We start from the raw sequence: 23,281 nt of genomic DNA on the forward strand, positions 1-23,281 counted from the left end.
ATTACATGATTAATTAACAAAAATAAATGATTTTTTAATATATTATATGATTAATATATTGATTTGAAATAGTATTGTGTCATTGAGAATTAATCAGAAATTAACTGGAATTAGTTTTGGGATTAATTGGATTAATTAACGGCACAAAGACTGAAGTGTAATTGTTCAATAGTTGAAAAACAAAGAATTCCATAACCTTCCATGTGGGTTCATGGTCTTAGGAGATGCCACAGGCATCTGGAATATTCCTTCTGAAGATAAGGAAACTAGATAACCACCCGGAATTAAAATAGTAATATTTTATTCAGGATTATAGTTTCCCGGGTTATCCTATCAGGTATAAATAGAACCCTTTGGGTGCCTTATTTTCGTTCTAAACATATACTAGAAGGATAGCCGAAAATCTGATCCTACTATCCTCTCTCCTATTGTGTTCTTGTTGCTTGAGTTTGGCTACAAACCATTAGAGGCACTAAACCTTTGGTTATAGCTTCTGAAGTCAACAAAGGAATGAATCAAGTAAACTTTTTTGCTATAACAAGTTAGAGGTATTCTAGTTTTTTAAATTGATAGGGTTTATGCTAGTTTTATTAATTCAAAGTATGTTGCCTTAATGTGAAAGACATAGATCCTATTAGATTGCATGTGCCCAATCGTAATTGTTAAGTGATTTTCCGCATTGAGCATTTTGTTGTAATCTAAGAAAACCATAAGTGGTGTCAGAGCTACTTGGTTTGTCTTACATTAATCGCACATTAGTGAATTGAACAAGAAGTTTTCGCAAAATATGTCTTCACGATGTGAACTCAGATCTAGATTTTCAGGATTTTCTGCCTAATTTGATTTATGTGGTTTTTATTTGGTAATTATTGGTTTTAATATCTACTAAATCCAATTTTTGATTATATTAGATGATTAAATAAAGCCCTAAATGTTAGGAGATATCCTTAGACAAGATAATGATTAATTATAATATTAATTGATATTATCCTTATGGATCTAATAATTAGTTTAATTAAATGATTAATTAAAAGATAAATATTAAATACATAAATGATTTAAATGATTAGTTAGATAATTGATTAACTAATTAATTTTAAATGTTTAAATGTTTAGTTGAATAGTTAATTACTTCAATAATTAATTTTAAACCTTGTATTTTGAAATATTTTAAAATACACCTATATATATATATATATATATATATATATATATATATATATATATATATATTTATATATATGTATTATAATATTAATTATTATTTGTATAAGAAAAGTCAGTCAAATCGCTAGTAAGCCTCATTCACGAAGCCATGCTATAAAGAGGGTATAAGGGAATCACCTATAAAATGATCGTTGAATGGGTGTCCTTTTCACCTAGCACTCTCTTGTGTGGTAGAGGGTCGTTAGCTGAACGGGTACGATAGGACATAATATTATTAAAAGTATAATTCTATAAAAGTACTAGAACCTTCTTGAAAATCTCATTCTAGCTACTTTAGGAAATATATGAAAAGTATGCTAATCTATGAAAACGCACATCTTTTTTTATAAATTCGTTAATGGAGCGTGTGTGGCTAACCGTAACGACACATTAATTTGGGACTATAAAGTTGAATGATGGTACAAATCGAAAATTATGATTTTTAATGGAGCGTGTATGGTTTAGCGGCACATTAATTTGAGATGATAAATGACATCAAGGTTGTCAAGCCTATTTTCATGTTTATTAATATCTTATTTGTGATCCTCGGTATCCCAGTCACAAATAGAAGAGCATAATCTGATATTAAACATGTTATTGATTAGATTCAATGAATCCTAAAAGATATAGGAATTTCATATTAGATTGAAATTAGTGAATTGTTTTTACCCACCTTATAAATTCGCAATAAGACTACGACATCCCTCTTCTTGATTGTGAATTGTATTTTGGATCTTAGCCTTAAATATTTATTTTGGGTTAAAATTTTTAGGATTTTGTATCGACTATGTAAAACTTTCTCTCTTTATATATATGTCCACTCCAAATGATGTGTCTGCTACTTAATCGTCCAACAACATCAACTCAAACTTCACTCTTCTATCGATCTTATCCAATGAGAAACTAGTTGGTCCAAACTACATCGACTAGATGCGAAAATCAAAATGAATCTTCGATACGAGAGAAAAAAGTTATCTTCTCAAAAAGGCTCTAATTGAAGTCGATGAGTCAATCGGTACTCCAGAGGAGCTCACCACCTACAAAAAACACTATGATGATGCAACAAAGGTCGCTTGCATAATGGTTACAACCATGGTACCTGAGTTTCAAAAGGTCTATGAGGACTATAGGCCATACAAGATGTGCTTGGACCTTGCTGAAAAGTTTCACAAGAAAGCACATCAAGAGTGGTATGATGTCATCAAGGCGTTGATGGAATGCAAGTTGAAGGAGGGAAAGTTTGTCTACAACCATGTGCAAAGAATGTAGAGATATGTGAAGCGGTTAGAAAAGCTCAATGTGTGTTTTGACAAGGAGTTGGTCATTGACATGGTCCTTAACTCCTTGTCTCCTAGTTGTGATTAGTTTATCCTAACTTATCATGTGAACAACATGGAGACTATATTGACCCAACTCCACAACTTGTTGTAATTAGATGAATCAGGGATGAAGAAAAAGTAGGTCCCTTAAGCAACAAGTGCTCTTGTCCTAGCCATTGGAAAAACAATGGAAAGCTAATCCTCAATTGTACTGGAAGGACAAGGCCCATGCTGGAGCGTCTGGTAGTTAGTCCAAGGCAAATCCCAATTTCGATATTCCTATTGTAGTGACCATAAAGAGGCCACTTGCTAATATTGTAACGAAAAAGGGAATTAGATATGTATGCCCTAAATACTTGCAAGTTTGAAGTATGGCAAGGTCAAGCCATATTCGGTAGGTATGTATACTATTCAATTCAATAACTCACAACTTACTCGTTCTTGGGTCCTTTACACAGGATGTGGTTTCCATATTTGTTCTAATATACATGGGATAAGAGAAAGTGAGGAAGTGGATCATGGAAGAATAAATTTGATCATGGTGAATAGGAGATTTTCACATGTTACCAAGATTGGAACTTATAGTCTAGTACTCGGTAGTGATGTTAGAATAGATTTGATTAATTGTTGCTACTCGTCATAAATGACACAGAGCATTATTTCTTTTCATGCATTGTTCAGAAAAGGTTTTTGATATTCTTCTTCTTATGAGAATGGTTCGATTTTGGCTTATAAGAATGGTGTTTTTTTGTTTAAAGCTTTACCTTGTAATGGTGTGTATGAAGCTTTGATTTGTGTTATTGATTCATCTAATGGTGTAGACAAAGCATGTCGTGGCATTGTTGTATTGGGCACGTTAACAAGAAACGCATCGACCAAATCCAAAAGGATGGAGTGTTGGAATCATTTGACTTAAGGTTAGATGATGAAAGCAAATATTTTTTTTTTGGGGAAAGATGACAAAATCACCATTCACTGGAATATGTGAAAGAAGTGAAGATTGTTGGACGTTGTGCATATAGATGTGTGTGGGCCCTTCAGGTCTACTACAAGGGATGAAAATCGATACTATGTTACATTTACGGATGATTATAGCAGATATAGGTATATCTACTTAATCAAACATAAATCAGAAACTTCTGAAAAGTTCAAAGAGTTACGCACGAGTTCGAGAATCAATTGGGTAGGAAGATAAAGATGTTTCGATCTGACAAAGGTGGAGAATATCTTAGTATCGAGTTCCACAAGTATCTCAAGGAATGTGGAATTTTTTCATAATTGAATCCTCCTAAAGCACCACAACTTAATGGTGTGGCTGAGAAGCGTAATCAAACCTTACTTGGTATGATTCGTTCCATGATGAGTCGAACTTCTCTTCCAATTACTTTCTAAGGGTATGCTTTAGAAACAACTTCCCATATCCTAAATCTTTGAAGTGTGTTAGGATTGATTATGAACACAAATGATTAAGTCATTTAAAGATGTAAATGAAGACAAGATGTAAATAATGTATGTTTGGCTCGATTACTTAGAATGAGTACATAAGAGAAAAGAGTACAAGAGAATTCTCCATGTTTCGAAAAGTTACTCTACTCTATGTGTAACGCCTGTAGATCCGGGCTAGTCAATTTAAAGGCAATAAGTGTCGAAAACAACTTTTCGGCAAGAGATTATTTATAATAAATAGTCTTAACAAAGTTGTAGAATATGTCTCAAGGTTTCTGTACATATAATGAATGCCGAAATCTGAGTTATAACGAATGAGTTATGGCCCGTCGAAGTTTTACGGCAAAACCGGCACGACACCGGGAAGCGTAAATAGTGAATTTACGATAGAGTGAGATTTAGCCTTAGTGATCTAAACGAAAGTCATAGAATATGTTAAACCGAGAAAATCCATAAAAAGAATGCCCAAATCTGACTTCGTATGAAGAAGTTATGATTTTTCTAAGATTCGGCTTAGCTGTGCACGACTCGAAACTCGAATTTTAGTTCGAGCGGGTTTTGGCTCACGCGACCTAAATGAGAGTTGAATATCTCATTATTAGGAACTCAACGGTAAAAATACATACGAAAACGGAGTCCGTATGAAGGAGTTACGAATTCTTCACGGTTATTTAGCAGTCTAATCTCCTCCTACTGGTAAATTTAATATCGGTCGAGAATTAGCCGACGGGGTCTAAACGAAAGTTGTAGATCTTGATTTTACCTACGCGTGGATATAAAGAACGTCGAAAACGGAGCTCGTATGCGAAAGTTTTGGGGTTTAGAAGTCGGTAGGGTGTTGCTGCAAAAGGGGTGACGTGGCTGAATATGGGTCAAGGCTTTCTCCCCAAGGAAAGCCATCAGATGATGACACGTGGCACTAAATCGGCGAGTAGGTCCTCCTATTCGGCGAGTTCGTCATCATTTCACCCTATAAATAGAAGTGTCGGGTTTCTCTCATTTCTCACACCTTTCCCCACTTCTTTCTCTCTCTACACTCTCTCTCTAGCCTACCTTAAGCCCCCTAAAGCCTAGGTAAACCCCCTAGCACCCGAAGGAAGCCCCGAGGCTCCCGGAGTCCCGAGAAAAGAGACTTTTAGCTCGGAAACGCTGCTCCAGCGAAGCCCGGTTTTCGAGAAAACCCGCTATAAGTGAGCCACGCCTAACCTATCTTTAGTATAGCTTATGTTTTAATATAGTAATGTTATTAGGACCTTATAATAAGTATTTGTGCTATTATTATGAGTCATATTGAGTGTTATTTAACGCTTATATAATAATAATAGCTGGACTATTAATTAGTCGCGGTTATCGTTAGACTAAACCCTAGTGGTATTGATACTAGGTTTTATCGAAGGAAATTGTTTTGAGAGTATCGAAGCGTTGTACGAGTGCTGAGTCACCACCTTTCAAGTGAGTGCATGGTCCCTTTCAGCTTACACATAGATATGAAGTATTTTACATAAATTACGTGTTATGTGTGCATATTATCTGAATACCTGCTATCTATGCTGGATAAACGTTTTATACATGTTTTCAATGATTTAATTTGTATAAGTATTTTATATCTACAAAATATGTTGGGTAAAACATGGGTAGATGAATGATGAGGAATAAAAGCTGAATTAGAGGAACACTAGTAGTGCGGACCTAGTGCTTATAGGTATACATTGGTAGCAGTGGACCTAGTACCCTATAGATGAGCACTGTCAGCTGCGCCACAACCCGTAGATGTTTTAGATCTATGGTAAACGTCCTAGCAGTTGCGCTCTAAGGACAGTATCGGAAGTTGCGCCTAATATGGAGTCTTATGACCATGACAGTAGCGTTTAAAGGTCAATACTGGCAGAAGCGCCTCATAGAAAATGTCCAAATTCTAGCAGATGCGCCTAAGTGATAATATTAGCAGCTACGCTTGACCAATGTGTCATTGACAACAATGGAATTCATGTTGTTTCCTTAGGATGATCCTTAGGAATGAATGAATGAGAAATAGTGGATTCTTAGGGTAGATCCTTAAGAATAAGGAAGATAATGGGGATGGGTAATTGGGTTGATTGTTTAATTGTTTAAACATAATAATTATATTATTGTGGGTTGAAAACCCTATGTACTCACCAGATTTCCCAACCTGACCTACTCAGTTTATTTATGTCACAGGTGTTGTTATAAAGTCACATTACACTGAGCAATTAAAGAGATGTAGATCACTAGTGTAAATAAATGTAAGTTCTGTTTATGCTTATGTTTTTGTATTAACGATGACATCCCAAACGTTTTAAAATGAATAAAATACGTTCCTTCGAAAATGTTTTTTAATAACGTATTTATCGTGTTTTTCTGGGAACAAATTCCGCAACATTTTTATTAAAAGAAGTACTCTGATTTTTATAAAGCATAAACAAAATCGGTCTTTTCTGGCCGTGAAAATGGGGATGTCACACTATGCACCTACCCTATTTATAGGGAACATCAGACACACAAAAAGTTACGAGGACCATACATTGAAGTACGAAAACAACAATACCTTGTTAAATAGATAGAGAGTAAAAATCATTTGGATTTCGACTCCTTACAGACTCTGACCAATGTGACTCCTCACTATAAACAGCTTGAGCCCTACAATCTCCCCCTTAGTGAAAAAAGTCAAAATTATGCAATCAACTTTATAGTTTGTAGAAGTTCACTTCGAATCTCCGTATACCATAAAATGGTGATTCAAATCTCTTCTTTGTCTTCACTGTCATTCTTCTTGCAGTTGTTAATTCGAATAAGGAGATTTGTATACTGAGAGTTTGTGTACCTCTCATGATCACTCACTTGAAATAAGAACAACTTCATTTGCCTATTCCTGTTCTTTCCTTGAAACATGACACCAAGAGGTTGATGAATTATTTCACCATCTTCATAATCATCAATGTTAAGCTTTTCTCTTAGAAAAGATTAAGGGACTTTCGAGTGCTTCTTAACAGTTGTTGCAAGCTCAATATCAGTGACTGCCAAGTAATCATAGTAGTTCTCAATGAGTACTTTCATATGAGCAAAACTAATGATGAAATCATCCTTGTTGATCTCTGTTATCTTCGATACATCCACAACACTCAATATATTTGTGACCGTGGTCAAGTCATTTAAGTTCATTAATGGAAAATCTGCTATTGTGAACTCCAAAGTGAAAGAAAAATAAATAGATCAATAGATTCTACATTACGAGATATATCAATGATATGGAACGATGATGATTGAAAAAAGCTAAATTCTATTAACCTCAGCAAGAGAACAGTTCGTTAAGACGAAACTATTCTTTTAGTGCTAGTGAAAAGGCGTAACCCTAGATTTTACATGCCTACGCTATATATAGACTAAATGATACAACAATTACGAAAAATGGACAAGCCCCATGTGAGAACCGAAATTTAAACATAAATCCGAAAACATACATTTGACGCAATACTAAATTAGACTTAAAAATCTCCCCCTTTATGTCAAATTGGAAGGAGGTCTTCATCATTGCCTTTGCACGTCAAAAATATTAAGCATAATATTTAGAAGAAAACCTCGTACAGACAGATACCAACGAATCATGTCCGAAACGCACTTGATGACTGCAACAGAGTTGGATTTATTAGCTTCAGCCCTTGAAATAATGGAGTTCCGAGCACTTTTCAAATACAAATGCTTATCCCTTAGATAGAACATGCAATTATTGATCACTTCACCTTCCTTCATCTTGTACACAATGCTCCAGTGCTTCTTGTTAATTAGCCCTCCCTTTAGATGTTGGATATCTTCTGGTTGATCTTGTGGCTTTAATGTCGGTCTTTTTTCTCAACAAAATAAATTTCCATATCCATTTTCGAAATTTCCAGAATGTAACACTTGATCAACCTCTTCAAGCACTCATATATGGGCTCATACTTCTTCACATCCTTCGTAACAATGTAGAACAACGAGATCCAATCTTAAGGATTCAAGAATAGCAGATCAGCCAAGGTGAATTCATTTAGAACATGATTGGCACCTCGGAACCCCTTGAATTGTATATTCAGAAACTCTTATGTCTGAAATGGTAAGCTAACCTTCAGTCCTACAATCCTTTTTAAACTCCACGACTCATATTACGGTTTCACATATTTCAGATAGAACGAGAAGAGCATTTGATTTACAGCTTTGTTGGAGATCAAAGATTTTTTATCCTTTCAAAGCATCTGAAGAGAAAAGCTCTTGGAGTCATGGGAAAATCCAATTTGACACTCTACATCATTGTTTGTGTCAAAGGAGGTGGTTGGCTCCAACCAATAAAGATTAAGATCATCAATACCTTCCTTTTGTATATGTTCAAGAGACCAGGCAAGAAACAAGGATTCCTGATTTTCAAGAATCATGTTTTATATTAGCCTTTTCGGCATCAAGTTTCTGCCTGAGAGCATTGAGTTCGTCAACCTCTTTGTCTCTTCTTTCTCTTGCTTCTTTTTCCAATTCAGTCATCGCCGAATTTTCTTCAGAATCCTCTTCAAAAACAACTTTTCATTTGTCTTTTCTTGATCCAGAAGCTTCATTATCCTTCTGATCAATCACCTTTTTCAAGTTTTCCTTCTTTTCTCCCCCTTGTTTCGAAGATGACTCGCTTCCTAAAACACCCTAGATCTAATTAAGCAATGCAAACACAGGTTTGAGTTTCTTAGAGAGAGAATGACATACTAGATCAGTGAATGGAGCATTTCGGTTCTCAACGATTCGTAACAACCGTTGGTCGATTACAGAATTACGAGCTTGAACAGAAATTTTCTCTTCTTCAATTTTGGCAATATGAGTTGAAGCATTCTTCAGCTTTTCATTAAGAACCTTCATTTTCTAGATTTTCTCGGCCAGTGCATCCACAATCTTATTATCAGTAGCCAAGTCATTTTGTAACTTGGTGAGCTGTTGAGTGATTGGTAAATTGAGATCAGTATTGTCAAGCGTAATGTCTGCACGGATTGTTGAAAGAGCTTGTTTTTCAGATTTCAAAGAAGATTGAAAACCTTATATGACTTTCTTCATGTCAGCTATATTCTTTTCAGAAGAGGTCAGGAAGTCAGCCATGAATTCCTTGACTTCTTGTTTTAATTGTTGGACCTTTTCTATAGTTTCCGAGATTTTCTTTTCTGAAGCTTGATCAACATTTGTTGATTTTTCTAGGACTTTGACATTAGATGATGTAACCATTTCCACAGTGGCTCGATGGGTTGTGAGTAGATTTTCCCATTTTATGGAAGATAAGGCATGTGAATACTCCAAAATTGAATCATGCTTTTCATTTAACTCCTTGAACTGACCCTTAGTCATCAGAGCGTCAACAACATCACTTTTGAAATTGACAGTGAATGGCTGGAAGACGAAATCGAAAATCGGTTCTTGATCATCTCCGAATAAAATGCCAGTATCATCATCAGAAGGAGGAATCGAAGATGAAGGCTGTTCTGAAGTCACACAAATGCTGGCATTTGGCCCCACTTCAGATGTGTTACCAAGGATGCCTGAAGTCTGAATCTCTTCTGAGACAGATTTGATAATCGGAACTCCTAGTGGAGTGGAAACCGATGATGTTGTAGGAACTGTTGATTCTGTAAAGATGGGTGAGGAAATTGGGATTGAGACCTCAGGAAGGGATGTTTCAACAAAACTCGTTTGTGGGAGAGGATAGATAGATGTTATTGGTATAGATGAGGTGAGGGTTGAGGTTGACATTGGTAATGTTAGAGGATTGAATGGACGTGGTGGAGGTGGAGTGGTGAGGTTCGTAAATGGTTCTCAGATAATAGATTCAAAAATATCAGATGTATGAATGAAGGAAGATGGTGGAGAAGATACATTCTGAATTGTTTCAACATGTGCTGGCTCAGAAGTAAGAGAGGTATCATCCTCTTCATTTCGGAGAATTGAAGTCCCCTGAATATCTGATTCAGTCCTTTCTTCAGATTTTTCTTGAAGAACTGGAGATGGAGACCATGGTTTCTGAACTAGCTTCTTTGTCTTCATACGTACTTTGATTACTTCCGAATGAGCAGTCTTGGCCTTCCTTTTTTCACCTCGTTTTGGTTTTTCCCCTTCACTAATAATCTTCTGTAATTTTGTTGGGATGGGACGAACACTAGAAGAGGGCATTTTTCGATAAGCCCTAACGATGGCGTTATCCAATGAAACTTTCTCCAGTAATGCCTCCAGAATAGAACCAACAATATCAAAGTTCCATGGGTCCAGCGTGACGAATGTGGAGGTATAGAGTGTTGAAATTTCAACCATGAGTGAATTTTGTATCAAAGGAACCTTGAAGTGAATTAGGGCTGTTGTAACCCCCGCAGATTCGGGCTAGTCAATTTAGAGACAATAAGCGTCAAAAACGAATTTTTGATAGAAGATTATTTAGAGTAAATAATCTTAACCAAGTTATATTATCTGACACAAGAGTTCCACACATATAAAGACCACCGAAATCCGAGTTATAACAAAGAAGTTATGACTCGTTGAAATTTTACGGCAAACTCGACACAACACCGGGAATTGTAAAAAATGAGTTTGCGATAAAATACTTTTTAGCCTTAGATATCTAAACGAAAGTCGTAGTATGTGATAAACCGAGAGCGCGCATAAAAAGAATGTCCAAATCTGACTTCGTATGAGGAAGTTATGATTTTTCTAAGATTTTGTATAGCAGTACACAACCCGAAATTCGAATTTTAGATTGATAGATTTTTAGCCGACACAATCTAAACGAGAATCCAAGATCTTGTTAATAAGGACTCGACTATAAAAACACTAACAAAAACGGACGTCTGATGACAAAGTTATAAATTTTTAATGGACTTTAATTGTCCAAGACTGTTAAAAATAACTTTAAAAATAAACTCAAAATTAGCCGACGGAGTCTAAATAAAAGCTTTATATTATGTCACCACTTACACGTGGATATAAAGAACATCGAAAATGGAGCTCGTATGCAAAACTTACAGAATTTAGCAGTCGGGAGGGTGCTGATACGAAGAGGGTGGCGTAACCAAATCTCAAACTTTGCTTGCTCCCCATGGTATTCGCTTCGGATGCTGACACGTGCCCCCCCATCATACGTGTAGCATACCCTCGTACGCGCAGCATACCTGTAACGCATAGCATCCCTCTGAGGAACGCCCTACGTATCAAGGCTCAACCCCCTATTAATACCATGTGAGGGCACCCCATTTTCCTCACACCTTAAAACTTCTCTCTCTCTAACTTCTCTCTATACCTCTCCCAAGCCTTAGTACTTCACAAGTTCTAAGAGGTGAGTATCGAAGTGCCATAAGGCTCAAAGAATAAGAGATTTTTGGCTAGGAAGTTCTGCCCCCGTAGTGCCTGGTTCCTAGTCAAACCTCCTTGTAAGTGAGTTATGCTTACCCTACTTTAAGTATAGCTAATGTTTAAGTTCAATATCGTTATAATGAACATACAAACAATATATATATATATATATATATATATATATATATATATATATATATATATATATATATTATAAAACATAATATACAAAGTGTTATTATAATATCTTTTAACTACTCGCGGTACGGGGAATTTGGTTTGAAGGGTCGCATAGGGTTGTTGGATTTCAGAAGCGCTATAATGCCAAAATGGTCCTGCCCTCCAACGTTTCATGTATGGCCCTTGTCTGTACATAGTAGTTGAAAAGTATTGTTTAACACTTATAAAACAATATCACTCGTCAATAGTCGTGATATACATTAGACTAAAATCTAGTGGTAATGATACTAGGTTTCGTCGAAGGAAAATAGAATTGTTAGAAGCGAAGCGCTGCCCGAGTTTAGAATCATCACTTTAACAAGTGAGTGCATAGTTCTTTCATGAACATGATTTTAATACAAGTATTGATTTAAGTACTAAATATATGTTTGTGTGTAAAATATTTGTTACTGCCTAAAATATGTGTTATGAGCATATCTTATAATATATGCTGATTTGAGATATATAGAGTAAACTAAATTAATTAAGAGGAATATTGGGTAGTATCTTCTTATGAGTATGAGTGAGATTTACACGAAGGGTAGAACTTTAAAATTTGTCATCGATCTGAGAGAATGGTTTAGACATAGTCGTATGTCCTTAGTCCGAGAGTATGGAGAGGACATAGTTATTTGTCATTAATCTGGGAGTATGGATTAGGTAAAGAGGTTAATTTTAGGTCTGAGAGTATAGATTGTGTCATCGTGAGGATCGATGAAATTACATAAATGAGGTGAAGTTATATATATATATTGTAAGTTCTAAAACACACACACACACACACACACACACACATATATATATATATATATATATATATATATAATATATATATATATATATATATATATATATATATATGATATAACATTGTGGGATTGAAATACCATGTACTCACCAGGTTTCCGAACCTGAACCACTCAGTTTATTTGTATCAAAGGTGTCGATACAAAGCTACATTACATTGAGAGATTAAAGTAGATGTATATCACTAGTGTAAATGAATGTAAGGTCTGTTTATGCTTATTTTTAATATTCACGATGATATCCCAAAGTTTTAATATAAACAAAATACATTTCTTCGGAAATTAATATTTTAGGTCAAAAACGAATCCAAGGGTTAGTCTAGTATTGTGGCCGATCACAACTAGACCTAGAATGCACAACTAAGTTTTATTATGGTCCAACCGATGCACGCCAATACCTGGATGCCGTAGCTGACAATCTAAATTCTTGAGGATTTATGATCAATAGTTATGTATGCCTAGTTAAGAGATTAGGACAAGGCCTACGACTATAGGATCTTCGGATTAGTAGCATAGATCGACTCCCAAAAGACTAGAGCCTTAGATCAAGACCTAGTGCAAGAGGATGGTACACCTTGAGGATATCCGGAATAGAGACATGCATACGACATACCTCCCATATAGAGTGTTACCTAAGATACGGTATTATCTACTATATATATATATATATATATATATATATATATATATATATATATATATATTATAATAGGAAACTATATGTATTATATATATTGTTTCTCATAAATATCTACTTATTTGATGTCGTATGAAGGAAATCAAAATGACATGGAGAATATATGGGACTGGGTGTCACATCCTTATCCAGAAGCAGACCAGATGGTGCCATGCACGCCCGAGAGTGAGAGGGATTACAATTTAGCGATGCCCCTATCGCCTACCCTAGTATCAGCTTATGAGGAGCCATTTGAAGATAAGGAATATTCCAGTGGGGAGGAGTAGCTTGGCGATAAGATCAGTGAGTACCTGCATACAGTTCACCCTACCCAGATTTGTCTTCCCACGAGGATCATGAGGAGACTCAGGAGGAGGACCCTATAGTGTTGGAGTAAGCACCAGAGACTGTTGCCCCGCTTCCCCATTCTCTCTCAGTATTCATGCTCTGGGACGCAGAATTATCAGTACCCCCAGAAAATTCATTCCATCCCATCTCACAAGAGGGAAGCCTCACCACCATTATCTCCAAATTCATGAAAGAAACCTTTCCCCACCCATAGATGGACACCCCACGTGGATAAGTGGATTGCGAGGATATTATTGGGTTTTATGAAATCGGACATTCATCCCAGGCACCGAGGCGCGATTCCATCCTATAGGATCCCGCAAATCAATCGATCTCAGTGTTAGTCCCGCATGTAGCATGAAACAAGGATTACATACATCTAGTGTAGGAGGATCACGACTCATTGAGGATGGAAGTCAAGTTGTTAGTTGGTAGATTTAGGGAGTTAGAGTAGGAGAGAGATTATGATTAGAAGAGGATCCTCTACGCTTATGATCATCTGGAGGAGACTCATTCTTTAGTATAGTATCAACATATTGTGATTAAGAGTCTTAAACAGCGTGTGAGAGAGACTGAGTTGAGGTTGGTAGTGTCGGAGATAGTTAAAACCACTATGAAGGTGATAATTAGTTGCCTTCAACATCAGTTAGCGTAGATAGTGGCTTGGATGTTAGTTTGTTTTGGGTTGTGGTAGACAGTTCTAGCCTAAGGAAGCTAGGAACTATGATTTTTGGGTTTGAGGGAAGGAATAGCAATGTATCAAATAATAGGAAAACGCTACGTCTTTGTTTGTAAAATAGACACTTTTCCTGCTCAACCCATACCATTACATTGTACACTCTTTTCGGAAAATCGAATGTAAAAGTTTGTGGAAATCAGTGAAATTTATTTGATCTTAATGCTTATTGTGTTACTTGTTTGATTGTTTTCTTGAGATACTTAACTCTCTTAACTAAATTATCAAAGTAAATCTCAAAATTTATCATAAAAACTAATATATGTAATAAAATTAAGAATCATGCCTCGCACTTGAAGGAACCCAGGACAACCCGAAAACAATCTTGAGCCTATGAGCTCAGCTGTGATTGAGGAATTAGTAGCCCAATGCGTAGATGATGCCATAGCAAGCTTAGAACCCCGTAGGAACTTAGGATCAAGAGGCAATGGAGGTGAGATTTCACAAGGAGATAATCGAGGTCCAACTAGATTTTGTTCATATAAAGATTTTATGAACTGTAAGACAAAAACCTTTCAAGGAAACGAAGGCGTAGTTGGGCTGACTAGGAGGATGGAAAAGATGGAGTCCCATTTTGAGATAAGCTTCTGTCCGGAGGATTGTAAAGTCAAGTTCGCTGCCTACACACTGGCAAACGCAACCCTAAGCTGGTGGACCAGTTACACAAGGACCATGGGCGTTAATATAGCAGAATCCATGTCTTTGAGTGAGTTAAAGAAACTCATGATTGGGGAATACTATACACACGAAGAGATGCAGAAGATGGAGCAGGAGTTGTGGAATCTGACAATGCAGGAAGCTGGTGTTGCCTTCTATACAAGTCGTTTCAATGACTTTGCCACATTATGTTCTGAGATGGTTACCCTGAAAGATACGAAGATAGAAATGTATATTTAGGGTTGGCCTCATCCTATCCAAGGCTTAGTCAATTCCTCACAGCCGACCATCTTCGACAGCGCAAGAGACTAGCCTTTAGTCTAACCCATCACGAGGTTTGTCATGGAATGATGGTCTAGAAGGATGACCTTCCGAAGTAGGATGGTAGAAAAAGGAAGTTTAGAAAAGAGTCCAAAGGGAAGGATAGGAAACGAGTAGAGAAGAAACAAGAAGTTATTTAAGCATTTGCGGTTTCAATGCCCTCAACTGGGACTACCTCTGGAAGTAGCCCTAGATGTAGTGAGTGTGGGTTTTGTCACAATGGAGCATGTTAGGTTTCTACCAATTGTGGCTAGAAAGGTCATCTTGCCAATAGATGCAAAACCCCACCCAATCAAGGAACCGCAAAAATAGAAAGTCGAGCGTGCTTTGAATGTAAGAAAGTTTGACATATCAGGAAGGATTTTCAAAAGTTGATGGGTCAGAGAGTTAGGCCGTCCAAAATCCGATGGTAGTTACGGGTATGTTCCAAATCAATATTTTATATGTTAATATACTTTTTGATTCTGGTGCCGATAGAAGCTATATTACTCCAAAATTTAGGAAGTTGTTAGATCACCCATCTAGTAAACTTAGGGAAACCTATAGGGTAGAAATGGCTAACAGCCAAATCGGTAGTACTAAGGAAATACTTACGAATTTTTCCTTAACGTTAAATAATCATACTTTTCTTGTCGGCCTTATGCCAATAGTCATTGGAAGTTTCAACATTGTCATCGGTATGGACTAGTTATCCTCTAACCATGTCGAGTTGCTATACTATAATAAAGCCTTACGTCTATCCCTACTAAAAGGAGAACCCTTAATCGTCTACGGGGACAATACCGGTAGAAATCTTAGGATCATCTCTTGCATGAAGGCCAGAAAATACTTGCAGAAAAAGTATTTCGCCTTTTTAGCTCATATTGTCGATATGAAATATAATAAGGAGAAAAAAATAAAGGAATTACCTTAGGTGTGCTATTTCCATGACTATTCCCTGAATATCTACCAGGTCTACCGCCAGCTCAACTAGTAGAGTTTCGGATCGATCTAGTTCCACGAGCTACCCCCGTAGCAAAGTCTCCTTATAGATTAGCGCCCTCGGAGATGCAAGAACTCTCTAGCAAACTATAAGAACTTCTTGACAAGGGTTTCATTAGATCAAGTTTCTCGCCTTTAGGAGAACCCGTTCTATTTGTCAAAATATATTAATATCTATAAATATTAACCATTTCATAAAGCTTAAAGTCTTAGGATAATATAGCTATAGATACTATGTCTAGTTGCAAGCTATGATATTATTCCAAAGAGTAATGATATACGATGGTCTAGGAAGATATCATACCTAGATGTTATACTGACCAAATCCCTAGGATAGCATAGTGCCTAGAAGTTATGTTGGTCAAAAGTGGGGATATGTATCGTACCTAATTGTTACTCTGCCCAAATATTATGTTTTCAAATAACCATAATTAGGACACACACACACACACACACACATATATATATATATATATATATATATATATATATATATATATATATATATATAATAATTGTGAGATCAAAAGTTATAATTATCAAATATATGATAAAAGATATATATTGTAGGAAATCCATAGGAAAGATAAAAGATAAAAGATAAATACCTAAAGTTAATGCATTAGTGAGCTGTTAATATTCACCCAAAGGCCTTGATTAAATTCAACATTCCCCGATACCTATAATTGTTAATCTTGCGAGAGCTAGAAAGATGTGTCTACATCTATACAGGGATTTGAATGATCTAGTATGCTCAAGAGTCATATTAAAATGATATTGCTAAATAAAATATGATCTTAAGGGTCACACTAACAACAAATTGACACAAATGATTATTTATTAGAAATTGATTTTAATAAATATTCATAAACTCTTATAATAATTGGGAAAATATTTATTTCACGGAAATAATTATTTTACCATACAAGTAACACATTATGTCATATGGTATGAATACAATATGTCATGTACATCTTTTTGGACCTAATAATCCTTTTGTCTTTTAGCAAAAGACAAAGTTTATATCTTATAAACTTTGAGTATATAAAATATAAACTCTTGACTTGTCTTTTCTTCTTGGAAAATGTGAGATGAGGAGAAAGGACAAGAAGTATGGCCTTTTCATTGGTTTAATGAAAAAGAATCAAACCTAGGGAGATATGTTCATGACATAGGGGACAAAGTTGAATGGATTACTTAATGGTTAAGGACTCTTGGACCATCATTCTATTATACATAAGTGGAAAATGCTTTCATTTTGATCACTCCTTCTTGCTTTGGTCAAGAGCACTTCTCCCTTCTCCATTTTCTCTCTAAAGTCTTAAACTTTGAAGAATTCTTGTTGATTCTCTCTTTAAGTCATAATCTTGTTTTGACTTAAAGCTTAAGAGTTGTAACTAGCATTACATCAAGTTGGAACATTGTTGGTTTCTCAAGGTTTCATCCTCACTCCATCAACTTCCAAACCTCCCCTAGAGGACTCAAAGTGCTTCAAAGGTTGTTACCACTTCTTCCTTCTATGGTTGTGTTACAAATCTTTCTATTACTTGCAAGATGATCCTTGGTGGGTGATAAAATGTTTATTCTATTTATAAAACTCAAGTCTTCCGTTTGCCATTATTTGTAGTTTTTGAAATTAAGTTTTAAATAAATCCCAACAATTGGTATCAAAGACAACTTGCAAGTTTGATTAGATTTTTTGATTTAGGGAAATCTTAGTTTTTAGAGAATATGGATAACTTGTTTTTGTATAAAAACAAGTTCATACATATTTTCTTTGACAACTTTATAATTGTTAGTTTATGTGACAAAAAACTTATATGCATTTTTGTCACGTAAGGTTGTCTTAGAAAAACAAATGATGTTTTATGTTTATATGTATTTTAGAGTGCATAAACAAGCCTTGGACCATTTGTGTTGTTGTTTGTGTGATTTGGTTGAAAATGGTTTGTAATATTCTATTATTCATATAGTACGTAATAAAAGTAACTAGTTTTTATTCTTGTTATTTTTTATGTAATAGATTAATTTTAGACTAGATTTATTTTACAAAAAATGTAACAAGAAGAAGATGGAGGCCATTTCTTGAAAAACCGTGGAGACCCGCGGTTTTATAATGATTTTATAAAAGTTCATAACTTTTATAAAGTTTTATAAAATGCAACAAAGTTGGTTGTCATTGCAAGTGAGAGCTTGAAGATCACATCAAGAACAAGTTGTAATATTTGGTCCCTTTGTTCCTTAGGAAATATTCAACACTTTTTTTTTGGCTCACAAAAGTGTTATATAGTTTAAGGCTTGTTTATGTCAAATGCATGCGTGTGTTGTTTATTTTTCAAAGAAATATTTTTTGTGGTTTATAATTTAGTTTTTCACAAACCTAAACTATTTTATGGACAAAATAAACATCACATGGAGTTTGAATTTCAAAATGTAAAATATGGACATTAGATGTAACATATTCTAGCCATAAAATAAAATCTGGTTTTATAAAATTGTTAATTACGACAACTTTTGAAATATTAAATTATAAGTGTAAAAATCATGTTTTTATAACTTATTCAAACTCCAAAGTTTTACTTAATAAAAGGAAGTTTTATTAAACAATATTAAAAGATTCAAAATGGCTCATACACAAACTTAATACTATTTATTAGTTTTAAAATTGAACCAAGCGGAAATATAAAAACTAGGTTTTTATAAGAACCTTAAAAGTGATTTTTGGAAAATTGATAAGATCACATATTGGATGCATTCTATTGTTATGATATCACATGTTTTTATATAGAATAATAAAACATATAAATCCCGTTTTCAAAATGCAAGTCTATGCCATCCAACTTTAGAAACATGTAACATCCCAAGTTTTGTCATTAATAATCCCTGGGGATGGAAGGGTGAAACCATGAGAAACCAAAGGGATAAGTTGCAATTTTGGGACCAGGAGGAGTACGCTACGCATATATAAGGATACGCCGAGCGTACTAGGCGCTCCCTAGTACGTTGGGCATACACTTGTTTAAGCTAGGCGTACTCATGTCAGAAGGAAACCCTAATATATATGGTTTGGGGGCTATATAAGCAAGATTATGAGCACAAAACCCTCCAATACCTCAGCCTCCACTGCTTAGAGTCGTTTCCCCAAACCCTATCCATTTCTTTGAGTGTATGAGCTTATTGAGTCTTTCTTGAGTGTTTTAAGAAGAAGGTGTTGCATCAAGGAGTTGGAGAAGAAGATAAAGCTTGTAGATCTGAAGTTGGTTTGTGCTGTAACAACGTAGATTTTCAAAACAATTTTTTCATTTTTAAATCATATTTTCAATCATCAAAACAATATCGACAACCGTATCCAATGTTATCATAACAAACAAATCCCAGAATCTCAAAATATTTCAAATACAAAAATCCTCTCAATGTGTACGGATCATTCCAGTGTCTTCACACGGTCCTCGCTAGTACCTGAAACACCCAACACAACAACTGTAAGCATAAATGCTTAGTGAGTTCCCCAAAATACCACATACAACACATACGCGTTTCCACGCTATAACTCTGTGGGACCTTCCCGTCCAAGTGTCTCAGGGGACTTCCATCCCAAATTGCGGTAGACCTTCCGGTCCTACCCGTATCGACCTTCCGGTCCGTAACCTCTTGACCTTCCGGTTCATATCATCTTGACCTTCCGGTCCTTATCATACGTAGCATACATAACACATACATATCACATATTAGCATATAGCACATACATCGCATAACATATAAGACCTTCCGGTCACACATAGGTACCCTTCCAGGTACAGTATAGTGAGAAGACTCACCTCGGCTATCTCGGATAGTCTCGCACATGTATACACTGATCTAGCCTCCACCTAAACACATAAAGATTATCTCAAATCAATAACGGCTCTCTAGGCTAGACTAGTCTCTTCCATGTCCTCTAAGAAGGCTTAAAGACCATTTTACCCTTCAAATGGTCCACAAGTCCAATTGTTGACCAAACCCTAAAAGTCAACAAAAGTCAACGGTCAAACTTTTACCAGACTCGTCGAGTGCACTCGTGTGACTCGGCGAGTCCATGCATGTCCTCTTCGCCCCTAGTCCTTACTCAACTCGCTGAGTCAACCCTACACTCAACGGGTTACCACAGGTCGCGAATCGTGGGGCAACCCGACTCGACTCGTCGAGTCTCTTATGGACTCGGCGAGTTCCCCCATGAAAACACTCAAACGATCTTTTGAGGTCATATCTGCTTCACCAACCAGTAGATCTAGCCTTCTAACACTCGAAAGTCATGTAAAGGTTCAAACTTTACGTTCATGCAATGCTTATAAGACCAAAATTGGAGAAATAACCTTTAAAATGGGGTTCTACTCTCAAGGCTCACATGAAATCTCATAAAGCTAGAAGCTTGGGACCTTTTGGACCTCTCAAGGTCCAGATCTATCATCTATACCCAAAGGGACCTCATATGCTTCACAATCTAACTCAAAATTGTGCAAAGGAAACCCTAGATTCAAGGAATCTATCAAATACACGAAATAGGAAGGAACTTGTATCTCAAAACGTGAATCTCAGTGTGAACAACACAGATCCAAGCTCCACAATCGATCTAGCTTGGATTTTCCCACTCCTTCTTGCAAGATCACACCAAAGGATGAAGAATTAGCCTCCAAATTGCTCTCTCAGCTCTCTTTGCTCTCTAGGGTTTGCACAGGGGAGTAGTGGACACAAATGACGGCCATAAGGGCCTTTAAATAGGGCTCAATCCCTGAGATTTAGGGTTTCACTTTACAGCACGAACTCGCCGAGTCCACTCATCGACTCGTCGAGTCCGGTCATTAATCTAGACAAGAATTCGCAATCCTACTTGGCGAGTCTGAGCGTCTACTCGCCGAGTCCCTCCATAAAACTCAAGATAAATAATTAAAACAAGATACCTGGGAATCCGGATGTTACAATTCTCCCCCAATAGAATCAGACTTCGCCCTCGTAGTCTCATTCTATAAATAGCTCTGGGTGTAGCTTCCGCATCTCCGCCTCCGGCTCCCAAGTCAGCTCGGACCCTTTTCGATGATGTCACTGAACCAGAACTAGTGGCACTTCCTTGTTTCTCAAAACCTTGATCTTCTGATCCACCACCACGACTGGCCTCTCAACATAATTCAGGCTCGCATCCACTTAAATATCCTCCAATGGTACCACCACCGACTCGTCGGCTATACACTTTCTCAACTGGGACACGTGGAAGGTATCATGTATCTAACTCAAATCTGCAGGTAGCTCCAACCGATATGCTACCCTACCCACCCTCGCGATCACCCTAAACGACACGATATCCAGGGCCCCAGTTTTCCCCTCTTCCTGAATCGAATCACTCCTTTCCAAGGAGACACTTTCAGGAGTACAAAGTCTCCGACCTGAAACTCAAGATCGGATCGTCACCTATCCGCGTAACTCTTCTGGAGACTCTGAGCTGTCAACAACCTCTGCCTGACCTGCTATATCTGCGTTGTCATCTGAAGCACTATCTCAGTGATGCCCATCACTCGCTGCCCTACCTCTCCCCAACAGATGGGAGTCCGATACCTCCTCCCATGCAACAACTCGAAGGGAGGCATACCAATGTTCGAATGGTGACTGTTGTTATAGGAAAACTCAGCCAACGGCAAATACGTGTCCCAACTCCCTCCAAAGTCCAACACACATGCCCGAAGCATGTCCTCGAGCGTCTGAATCCTCCACTCACTCTGTCCGTCCGTCTGTGGGTGATAAGCAGTACTGAAATGCATCCTCGCGCCCAACTCCTCATGGAACTTCTTCCAGAACCTGGAAGTGAAACGCACATCCCGATCTAACACAACCAAGATCGGCACTCCATGCCGCGATACCACCTCCCTCACATACAACTCTGCCAGCCTCTCTGCTGAAGAGCTCTCACTAATAGCAAGAAAGTGAGCGCTCTTCGTCAGTCGGTCGACGATCAAGCAAATTGCACCAACACCCCTCGCGGTCCTCGGCAATTTGGTGATGAAATCCATAGAAATTTGTTCCCATTTCCATTGGGGAACCTCGAGTGGCTGCAACTTGCCATCCGGACCCTGGTGCTCAGCTTTAACCCTGCGACATGTCAAGCACCTCTCAACAAACCATGCTACATCTCTCTTCATACAGGGCCACCAATAATCTTTCTTCATATCCAAATACATCTTAGTGGCCCCGAGATGGATCTAGAATCTCGATCTATGCACCTCCTCCATCAAAGTGGTGCGCGCCCCGCCTACATACGGCACCCAAATCCGACCCTGAAAGGTCATAAGCCCGCGGCTATCGGTAACAAACTCAGGTACCTGCCCAATCACCCGCTCTCTCTTATGGTTCTCCGGTCTCACTGCCTCTGCCTGGGCCTCCCGAATGGTGTCCAATACCGGAGTCATCACTGTCAGTCGCATACAAATGTCTCGAATCGGGTCACTCTCTGCCCTACGGCTTAGGGCATCAACTACAACATGAAATTTGCCTGGGTGGTACAGGATCTCACAATCGTAATCCTTTACCATGTCCAACCATCTCCTCTGGCGCATATTCAGGTTGGGTTGATCCATCAAATACTTCAAGCTCTTGTGGTCCGTGTAGATGGTACGCCGAATTCCATACAAATAGTGACGCCAGATCTTGAGGGCGAACACCACTGCCCCCCAACTCCAGATCATAGGTGGGATACTGCGTCTCATGAGGCTTCAGCTGCCTCGATGCATACGCTATCACATGCCCCATCTGCATAATTACTGCACCCAACCCCGATATCGATGCGTCACAATACATCACAAAATCCTCCATCCCTTCCGGGAGGGCTAGCACCAGGGCTTCGCATAAACTCTGGCGAAATGTCTCAAATGAGGTCTGATGTTCCGGACCCCATGAAAAACCAACACCCTTCCGGGTCAACCTGGTGAGAGGAACGGCGATCTTGGAGAAATCCCCGATAAATCTCCGATAATAGCTGGCCAATCCTAGAAAACTCCTGATCTTGGTGGGTGATCTCGGCACCTCCCACCTTATAACCGTCTCAATTTTAGTCGGATCAACCAAAATCCCATTCTGGTTGACGAGATGCCCCAAGAACTGAATCTCCCATAACCAGAACTTGCACTTGGAGAGTTTGGCATAGATCCTCTCCGACCTCAATACCCTGAGAATCTCTCTCATATGC

The sequence above is a fragment of the Lactuca serriola genome, chromosome 5 (assembly GCF_051521515.1).
Source record: "Lactuca serriola cultivar US96UC23 chromosome 5, Lser_US96UC23_V15, whole genome shotgun sequence".
In the NCBI taxonomy this organism is placed as follows: domain Eukaryota; kingdom Viridiplantae; phylum Streptophyta; class Magnoliopsida; order Asterales; family Asteraceae; genus Lactuca; species Lactuca serriola.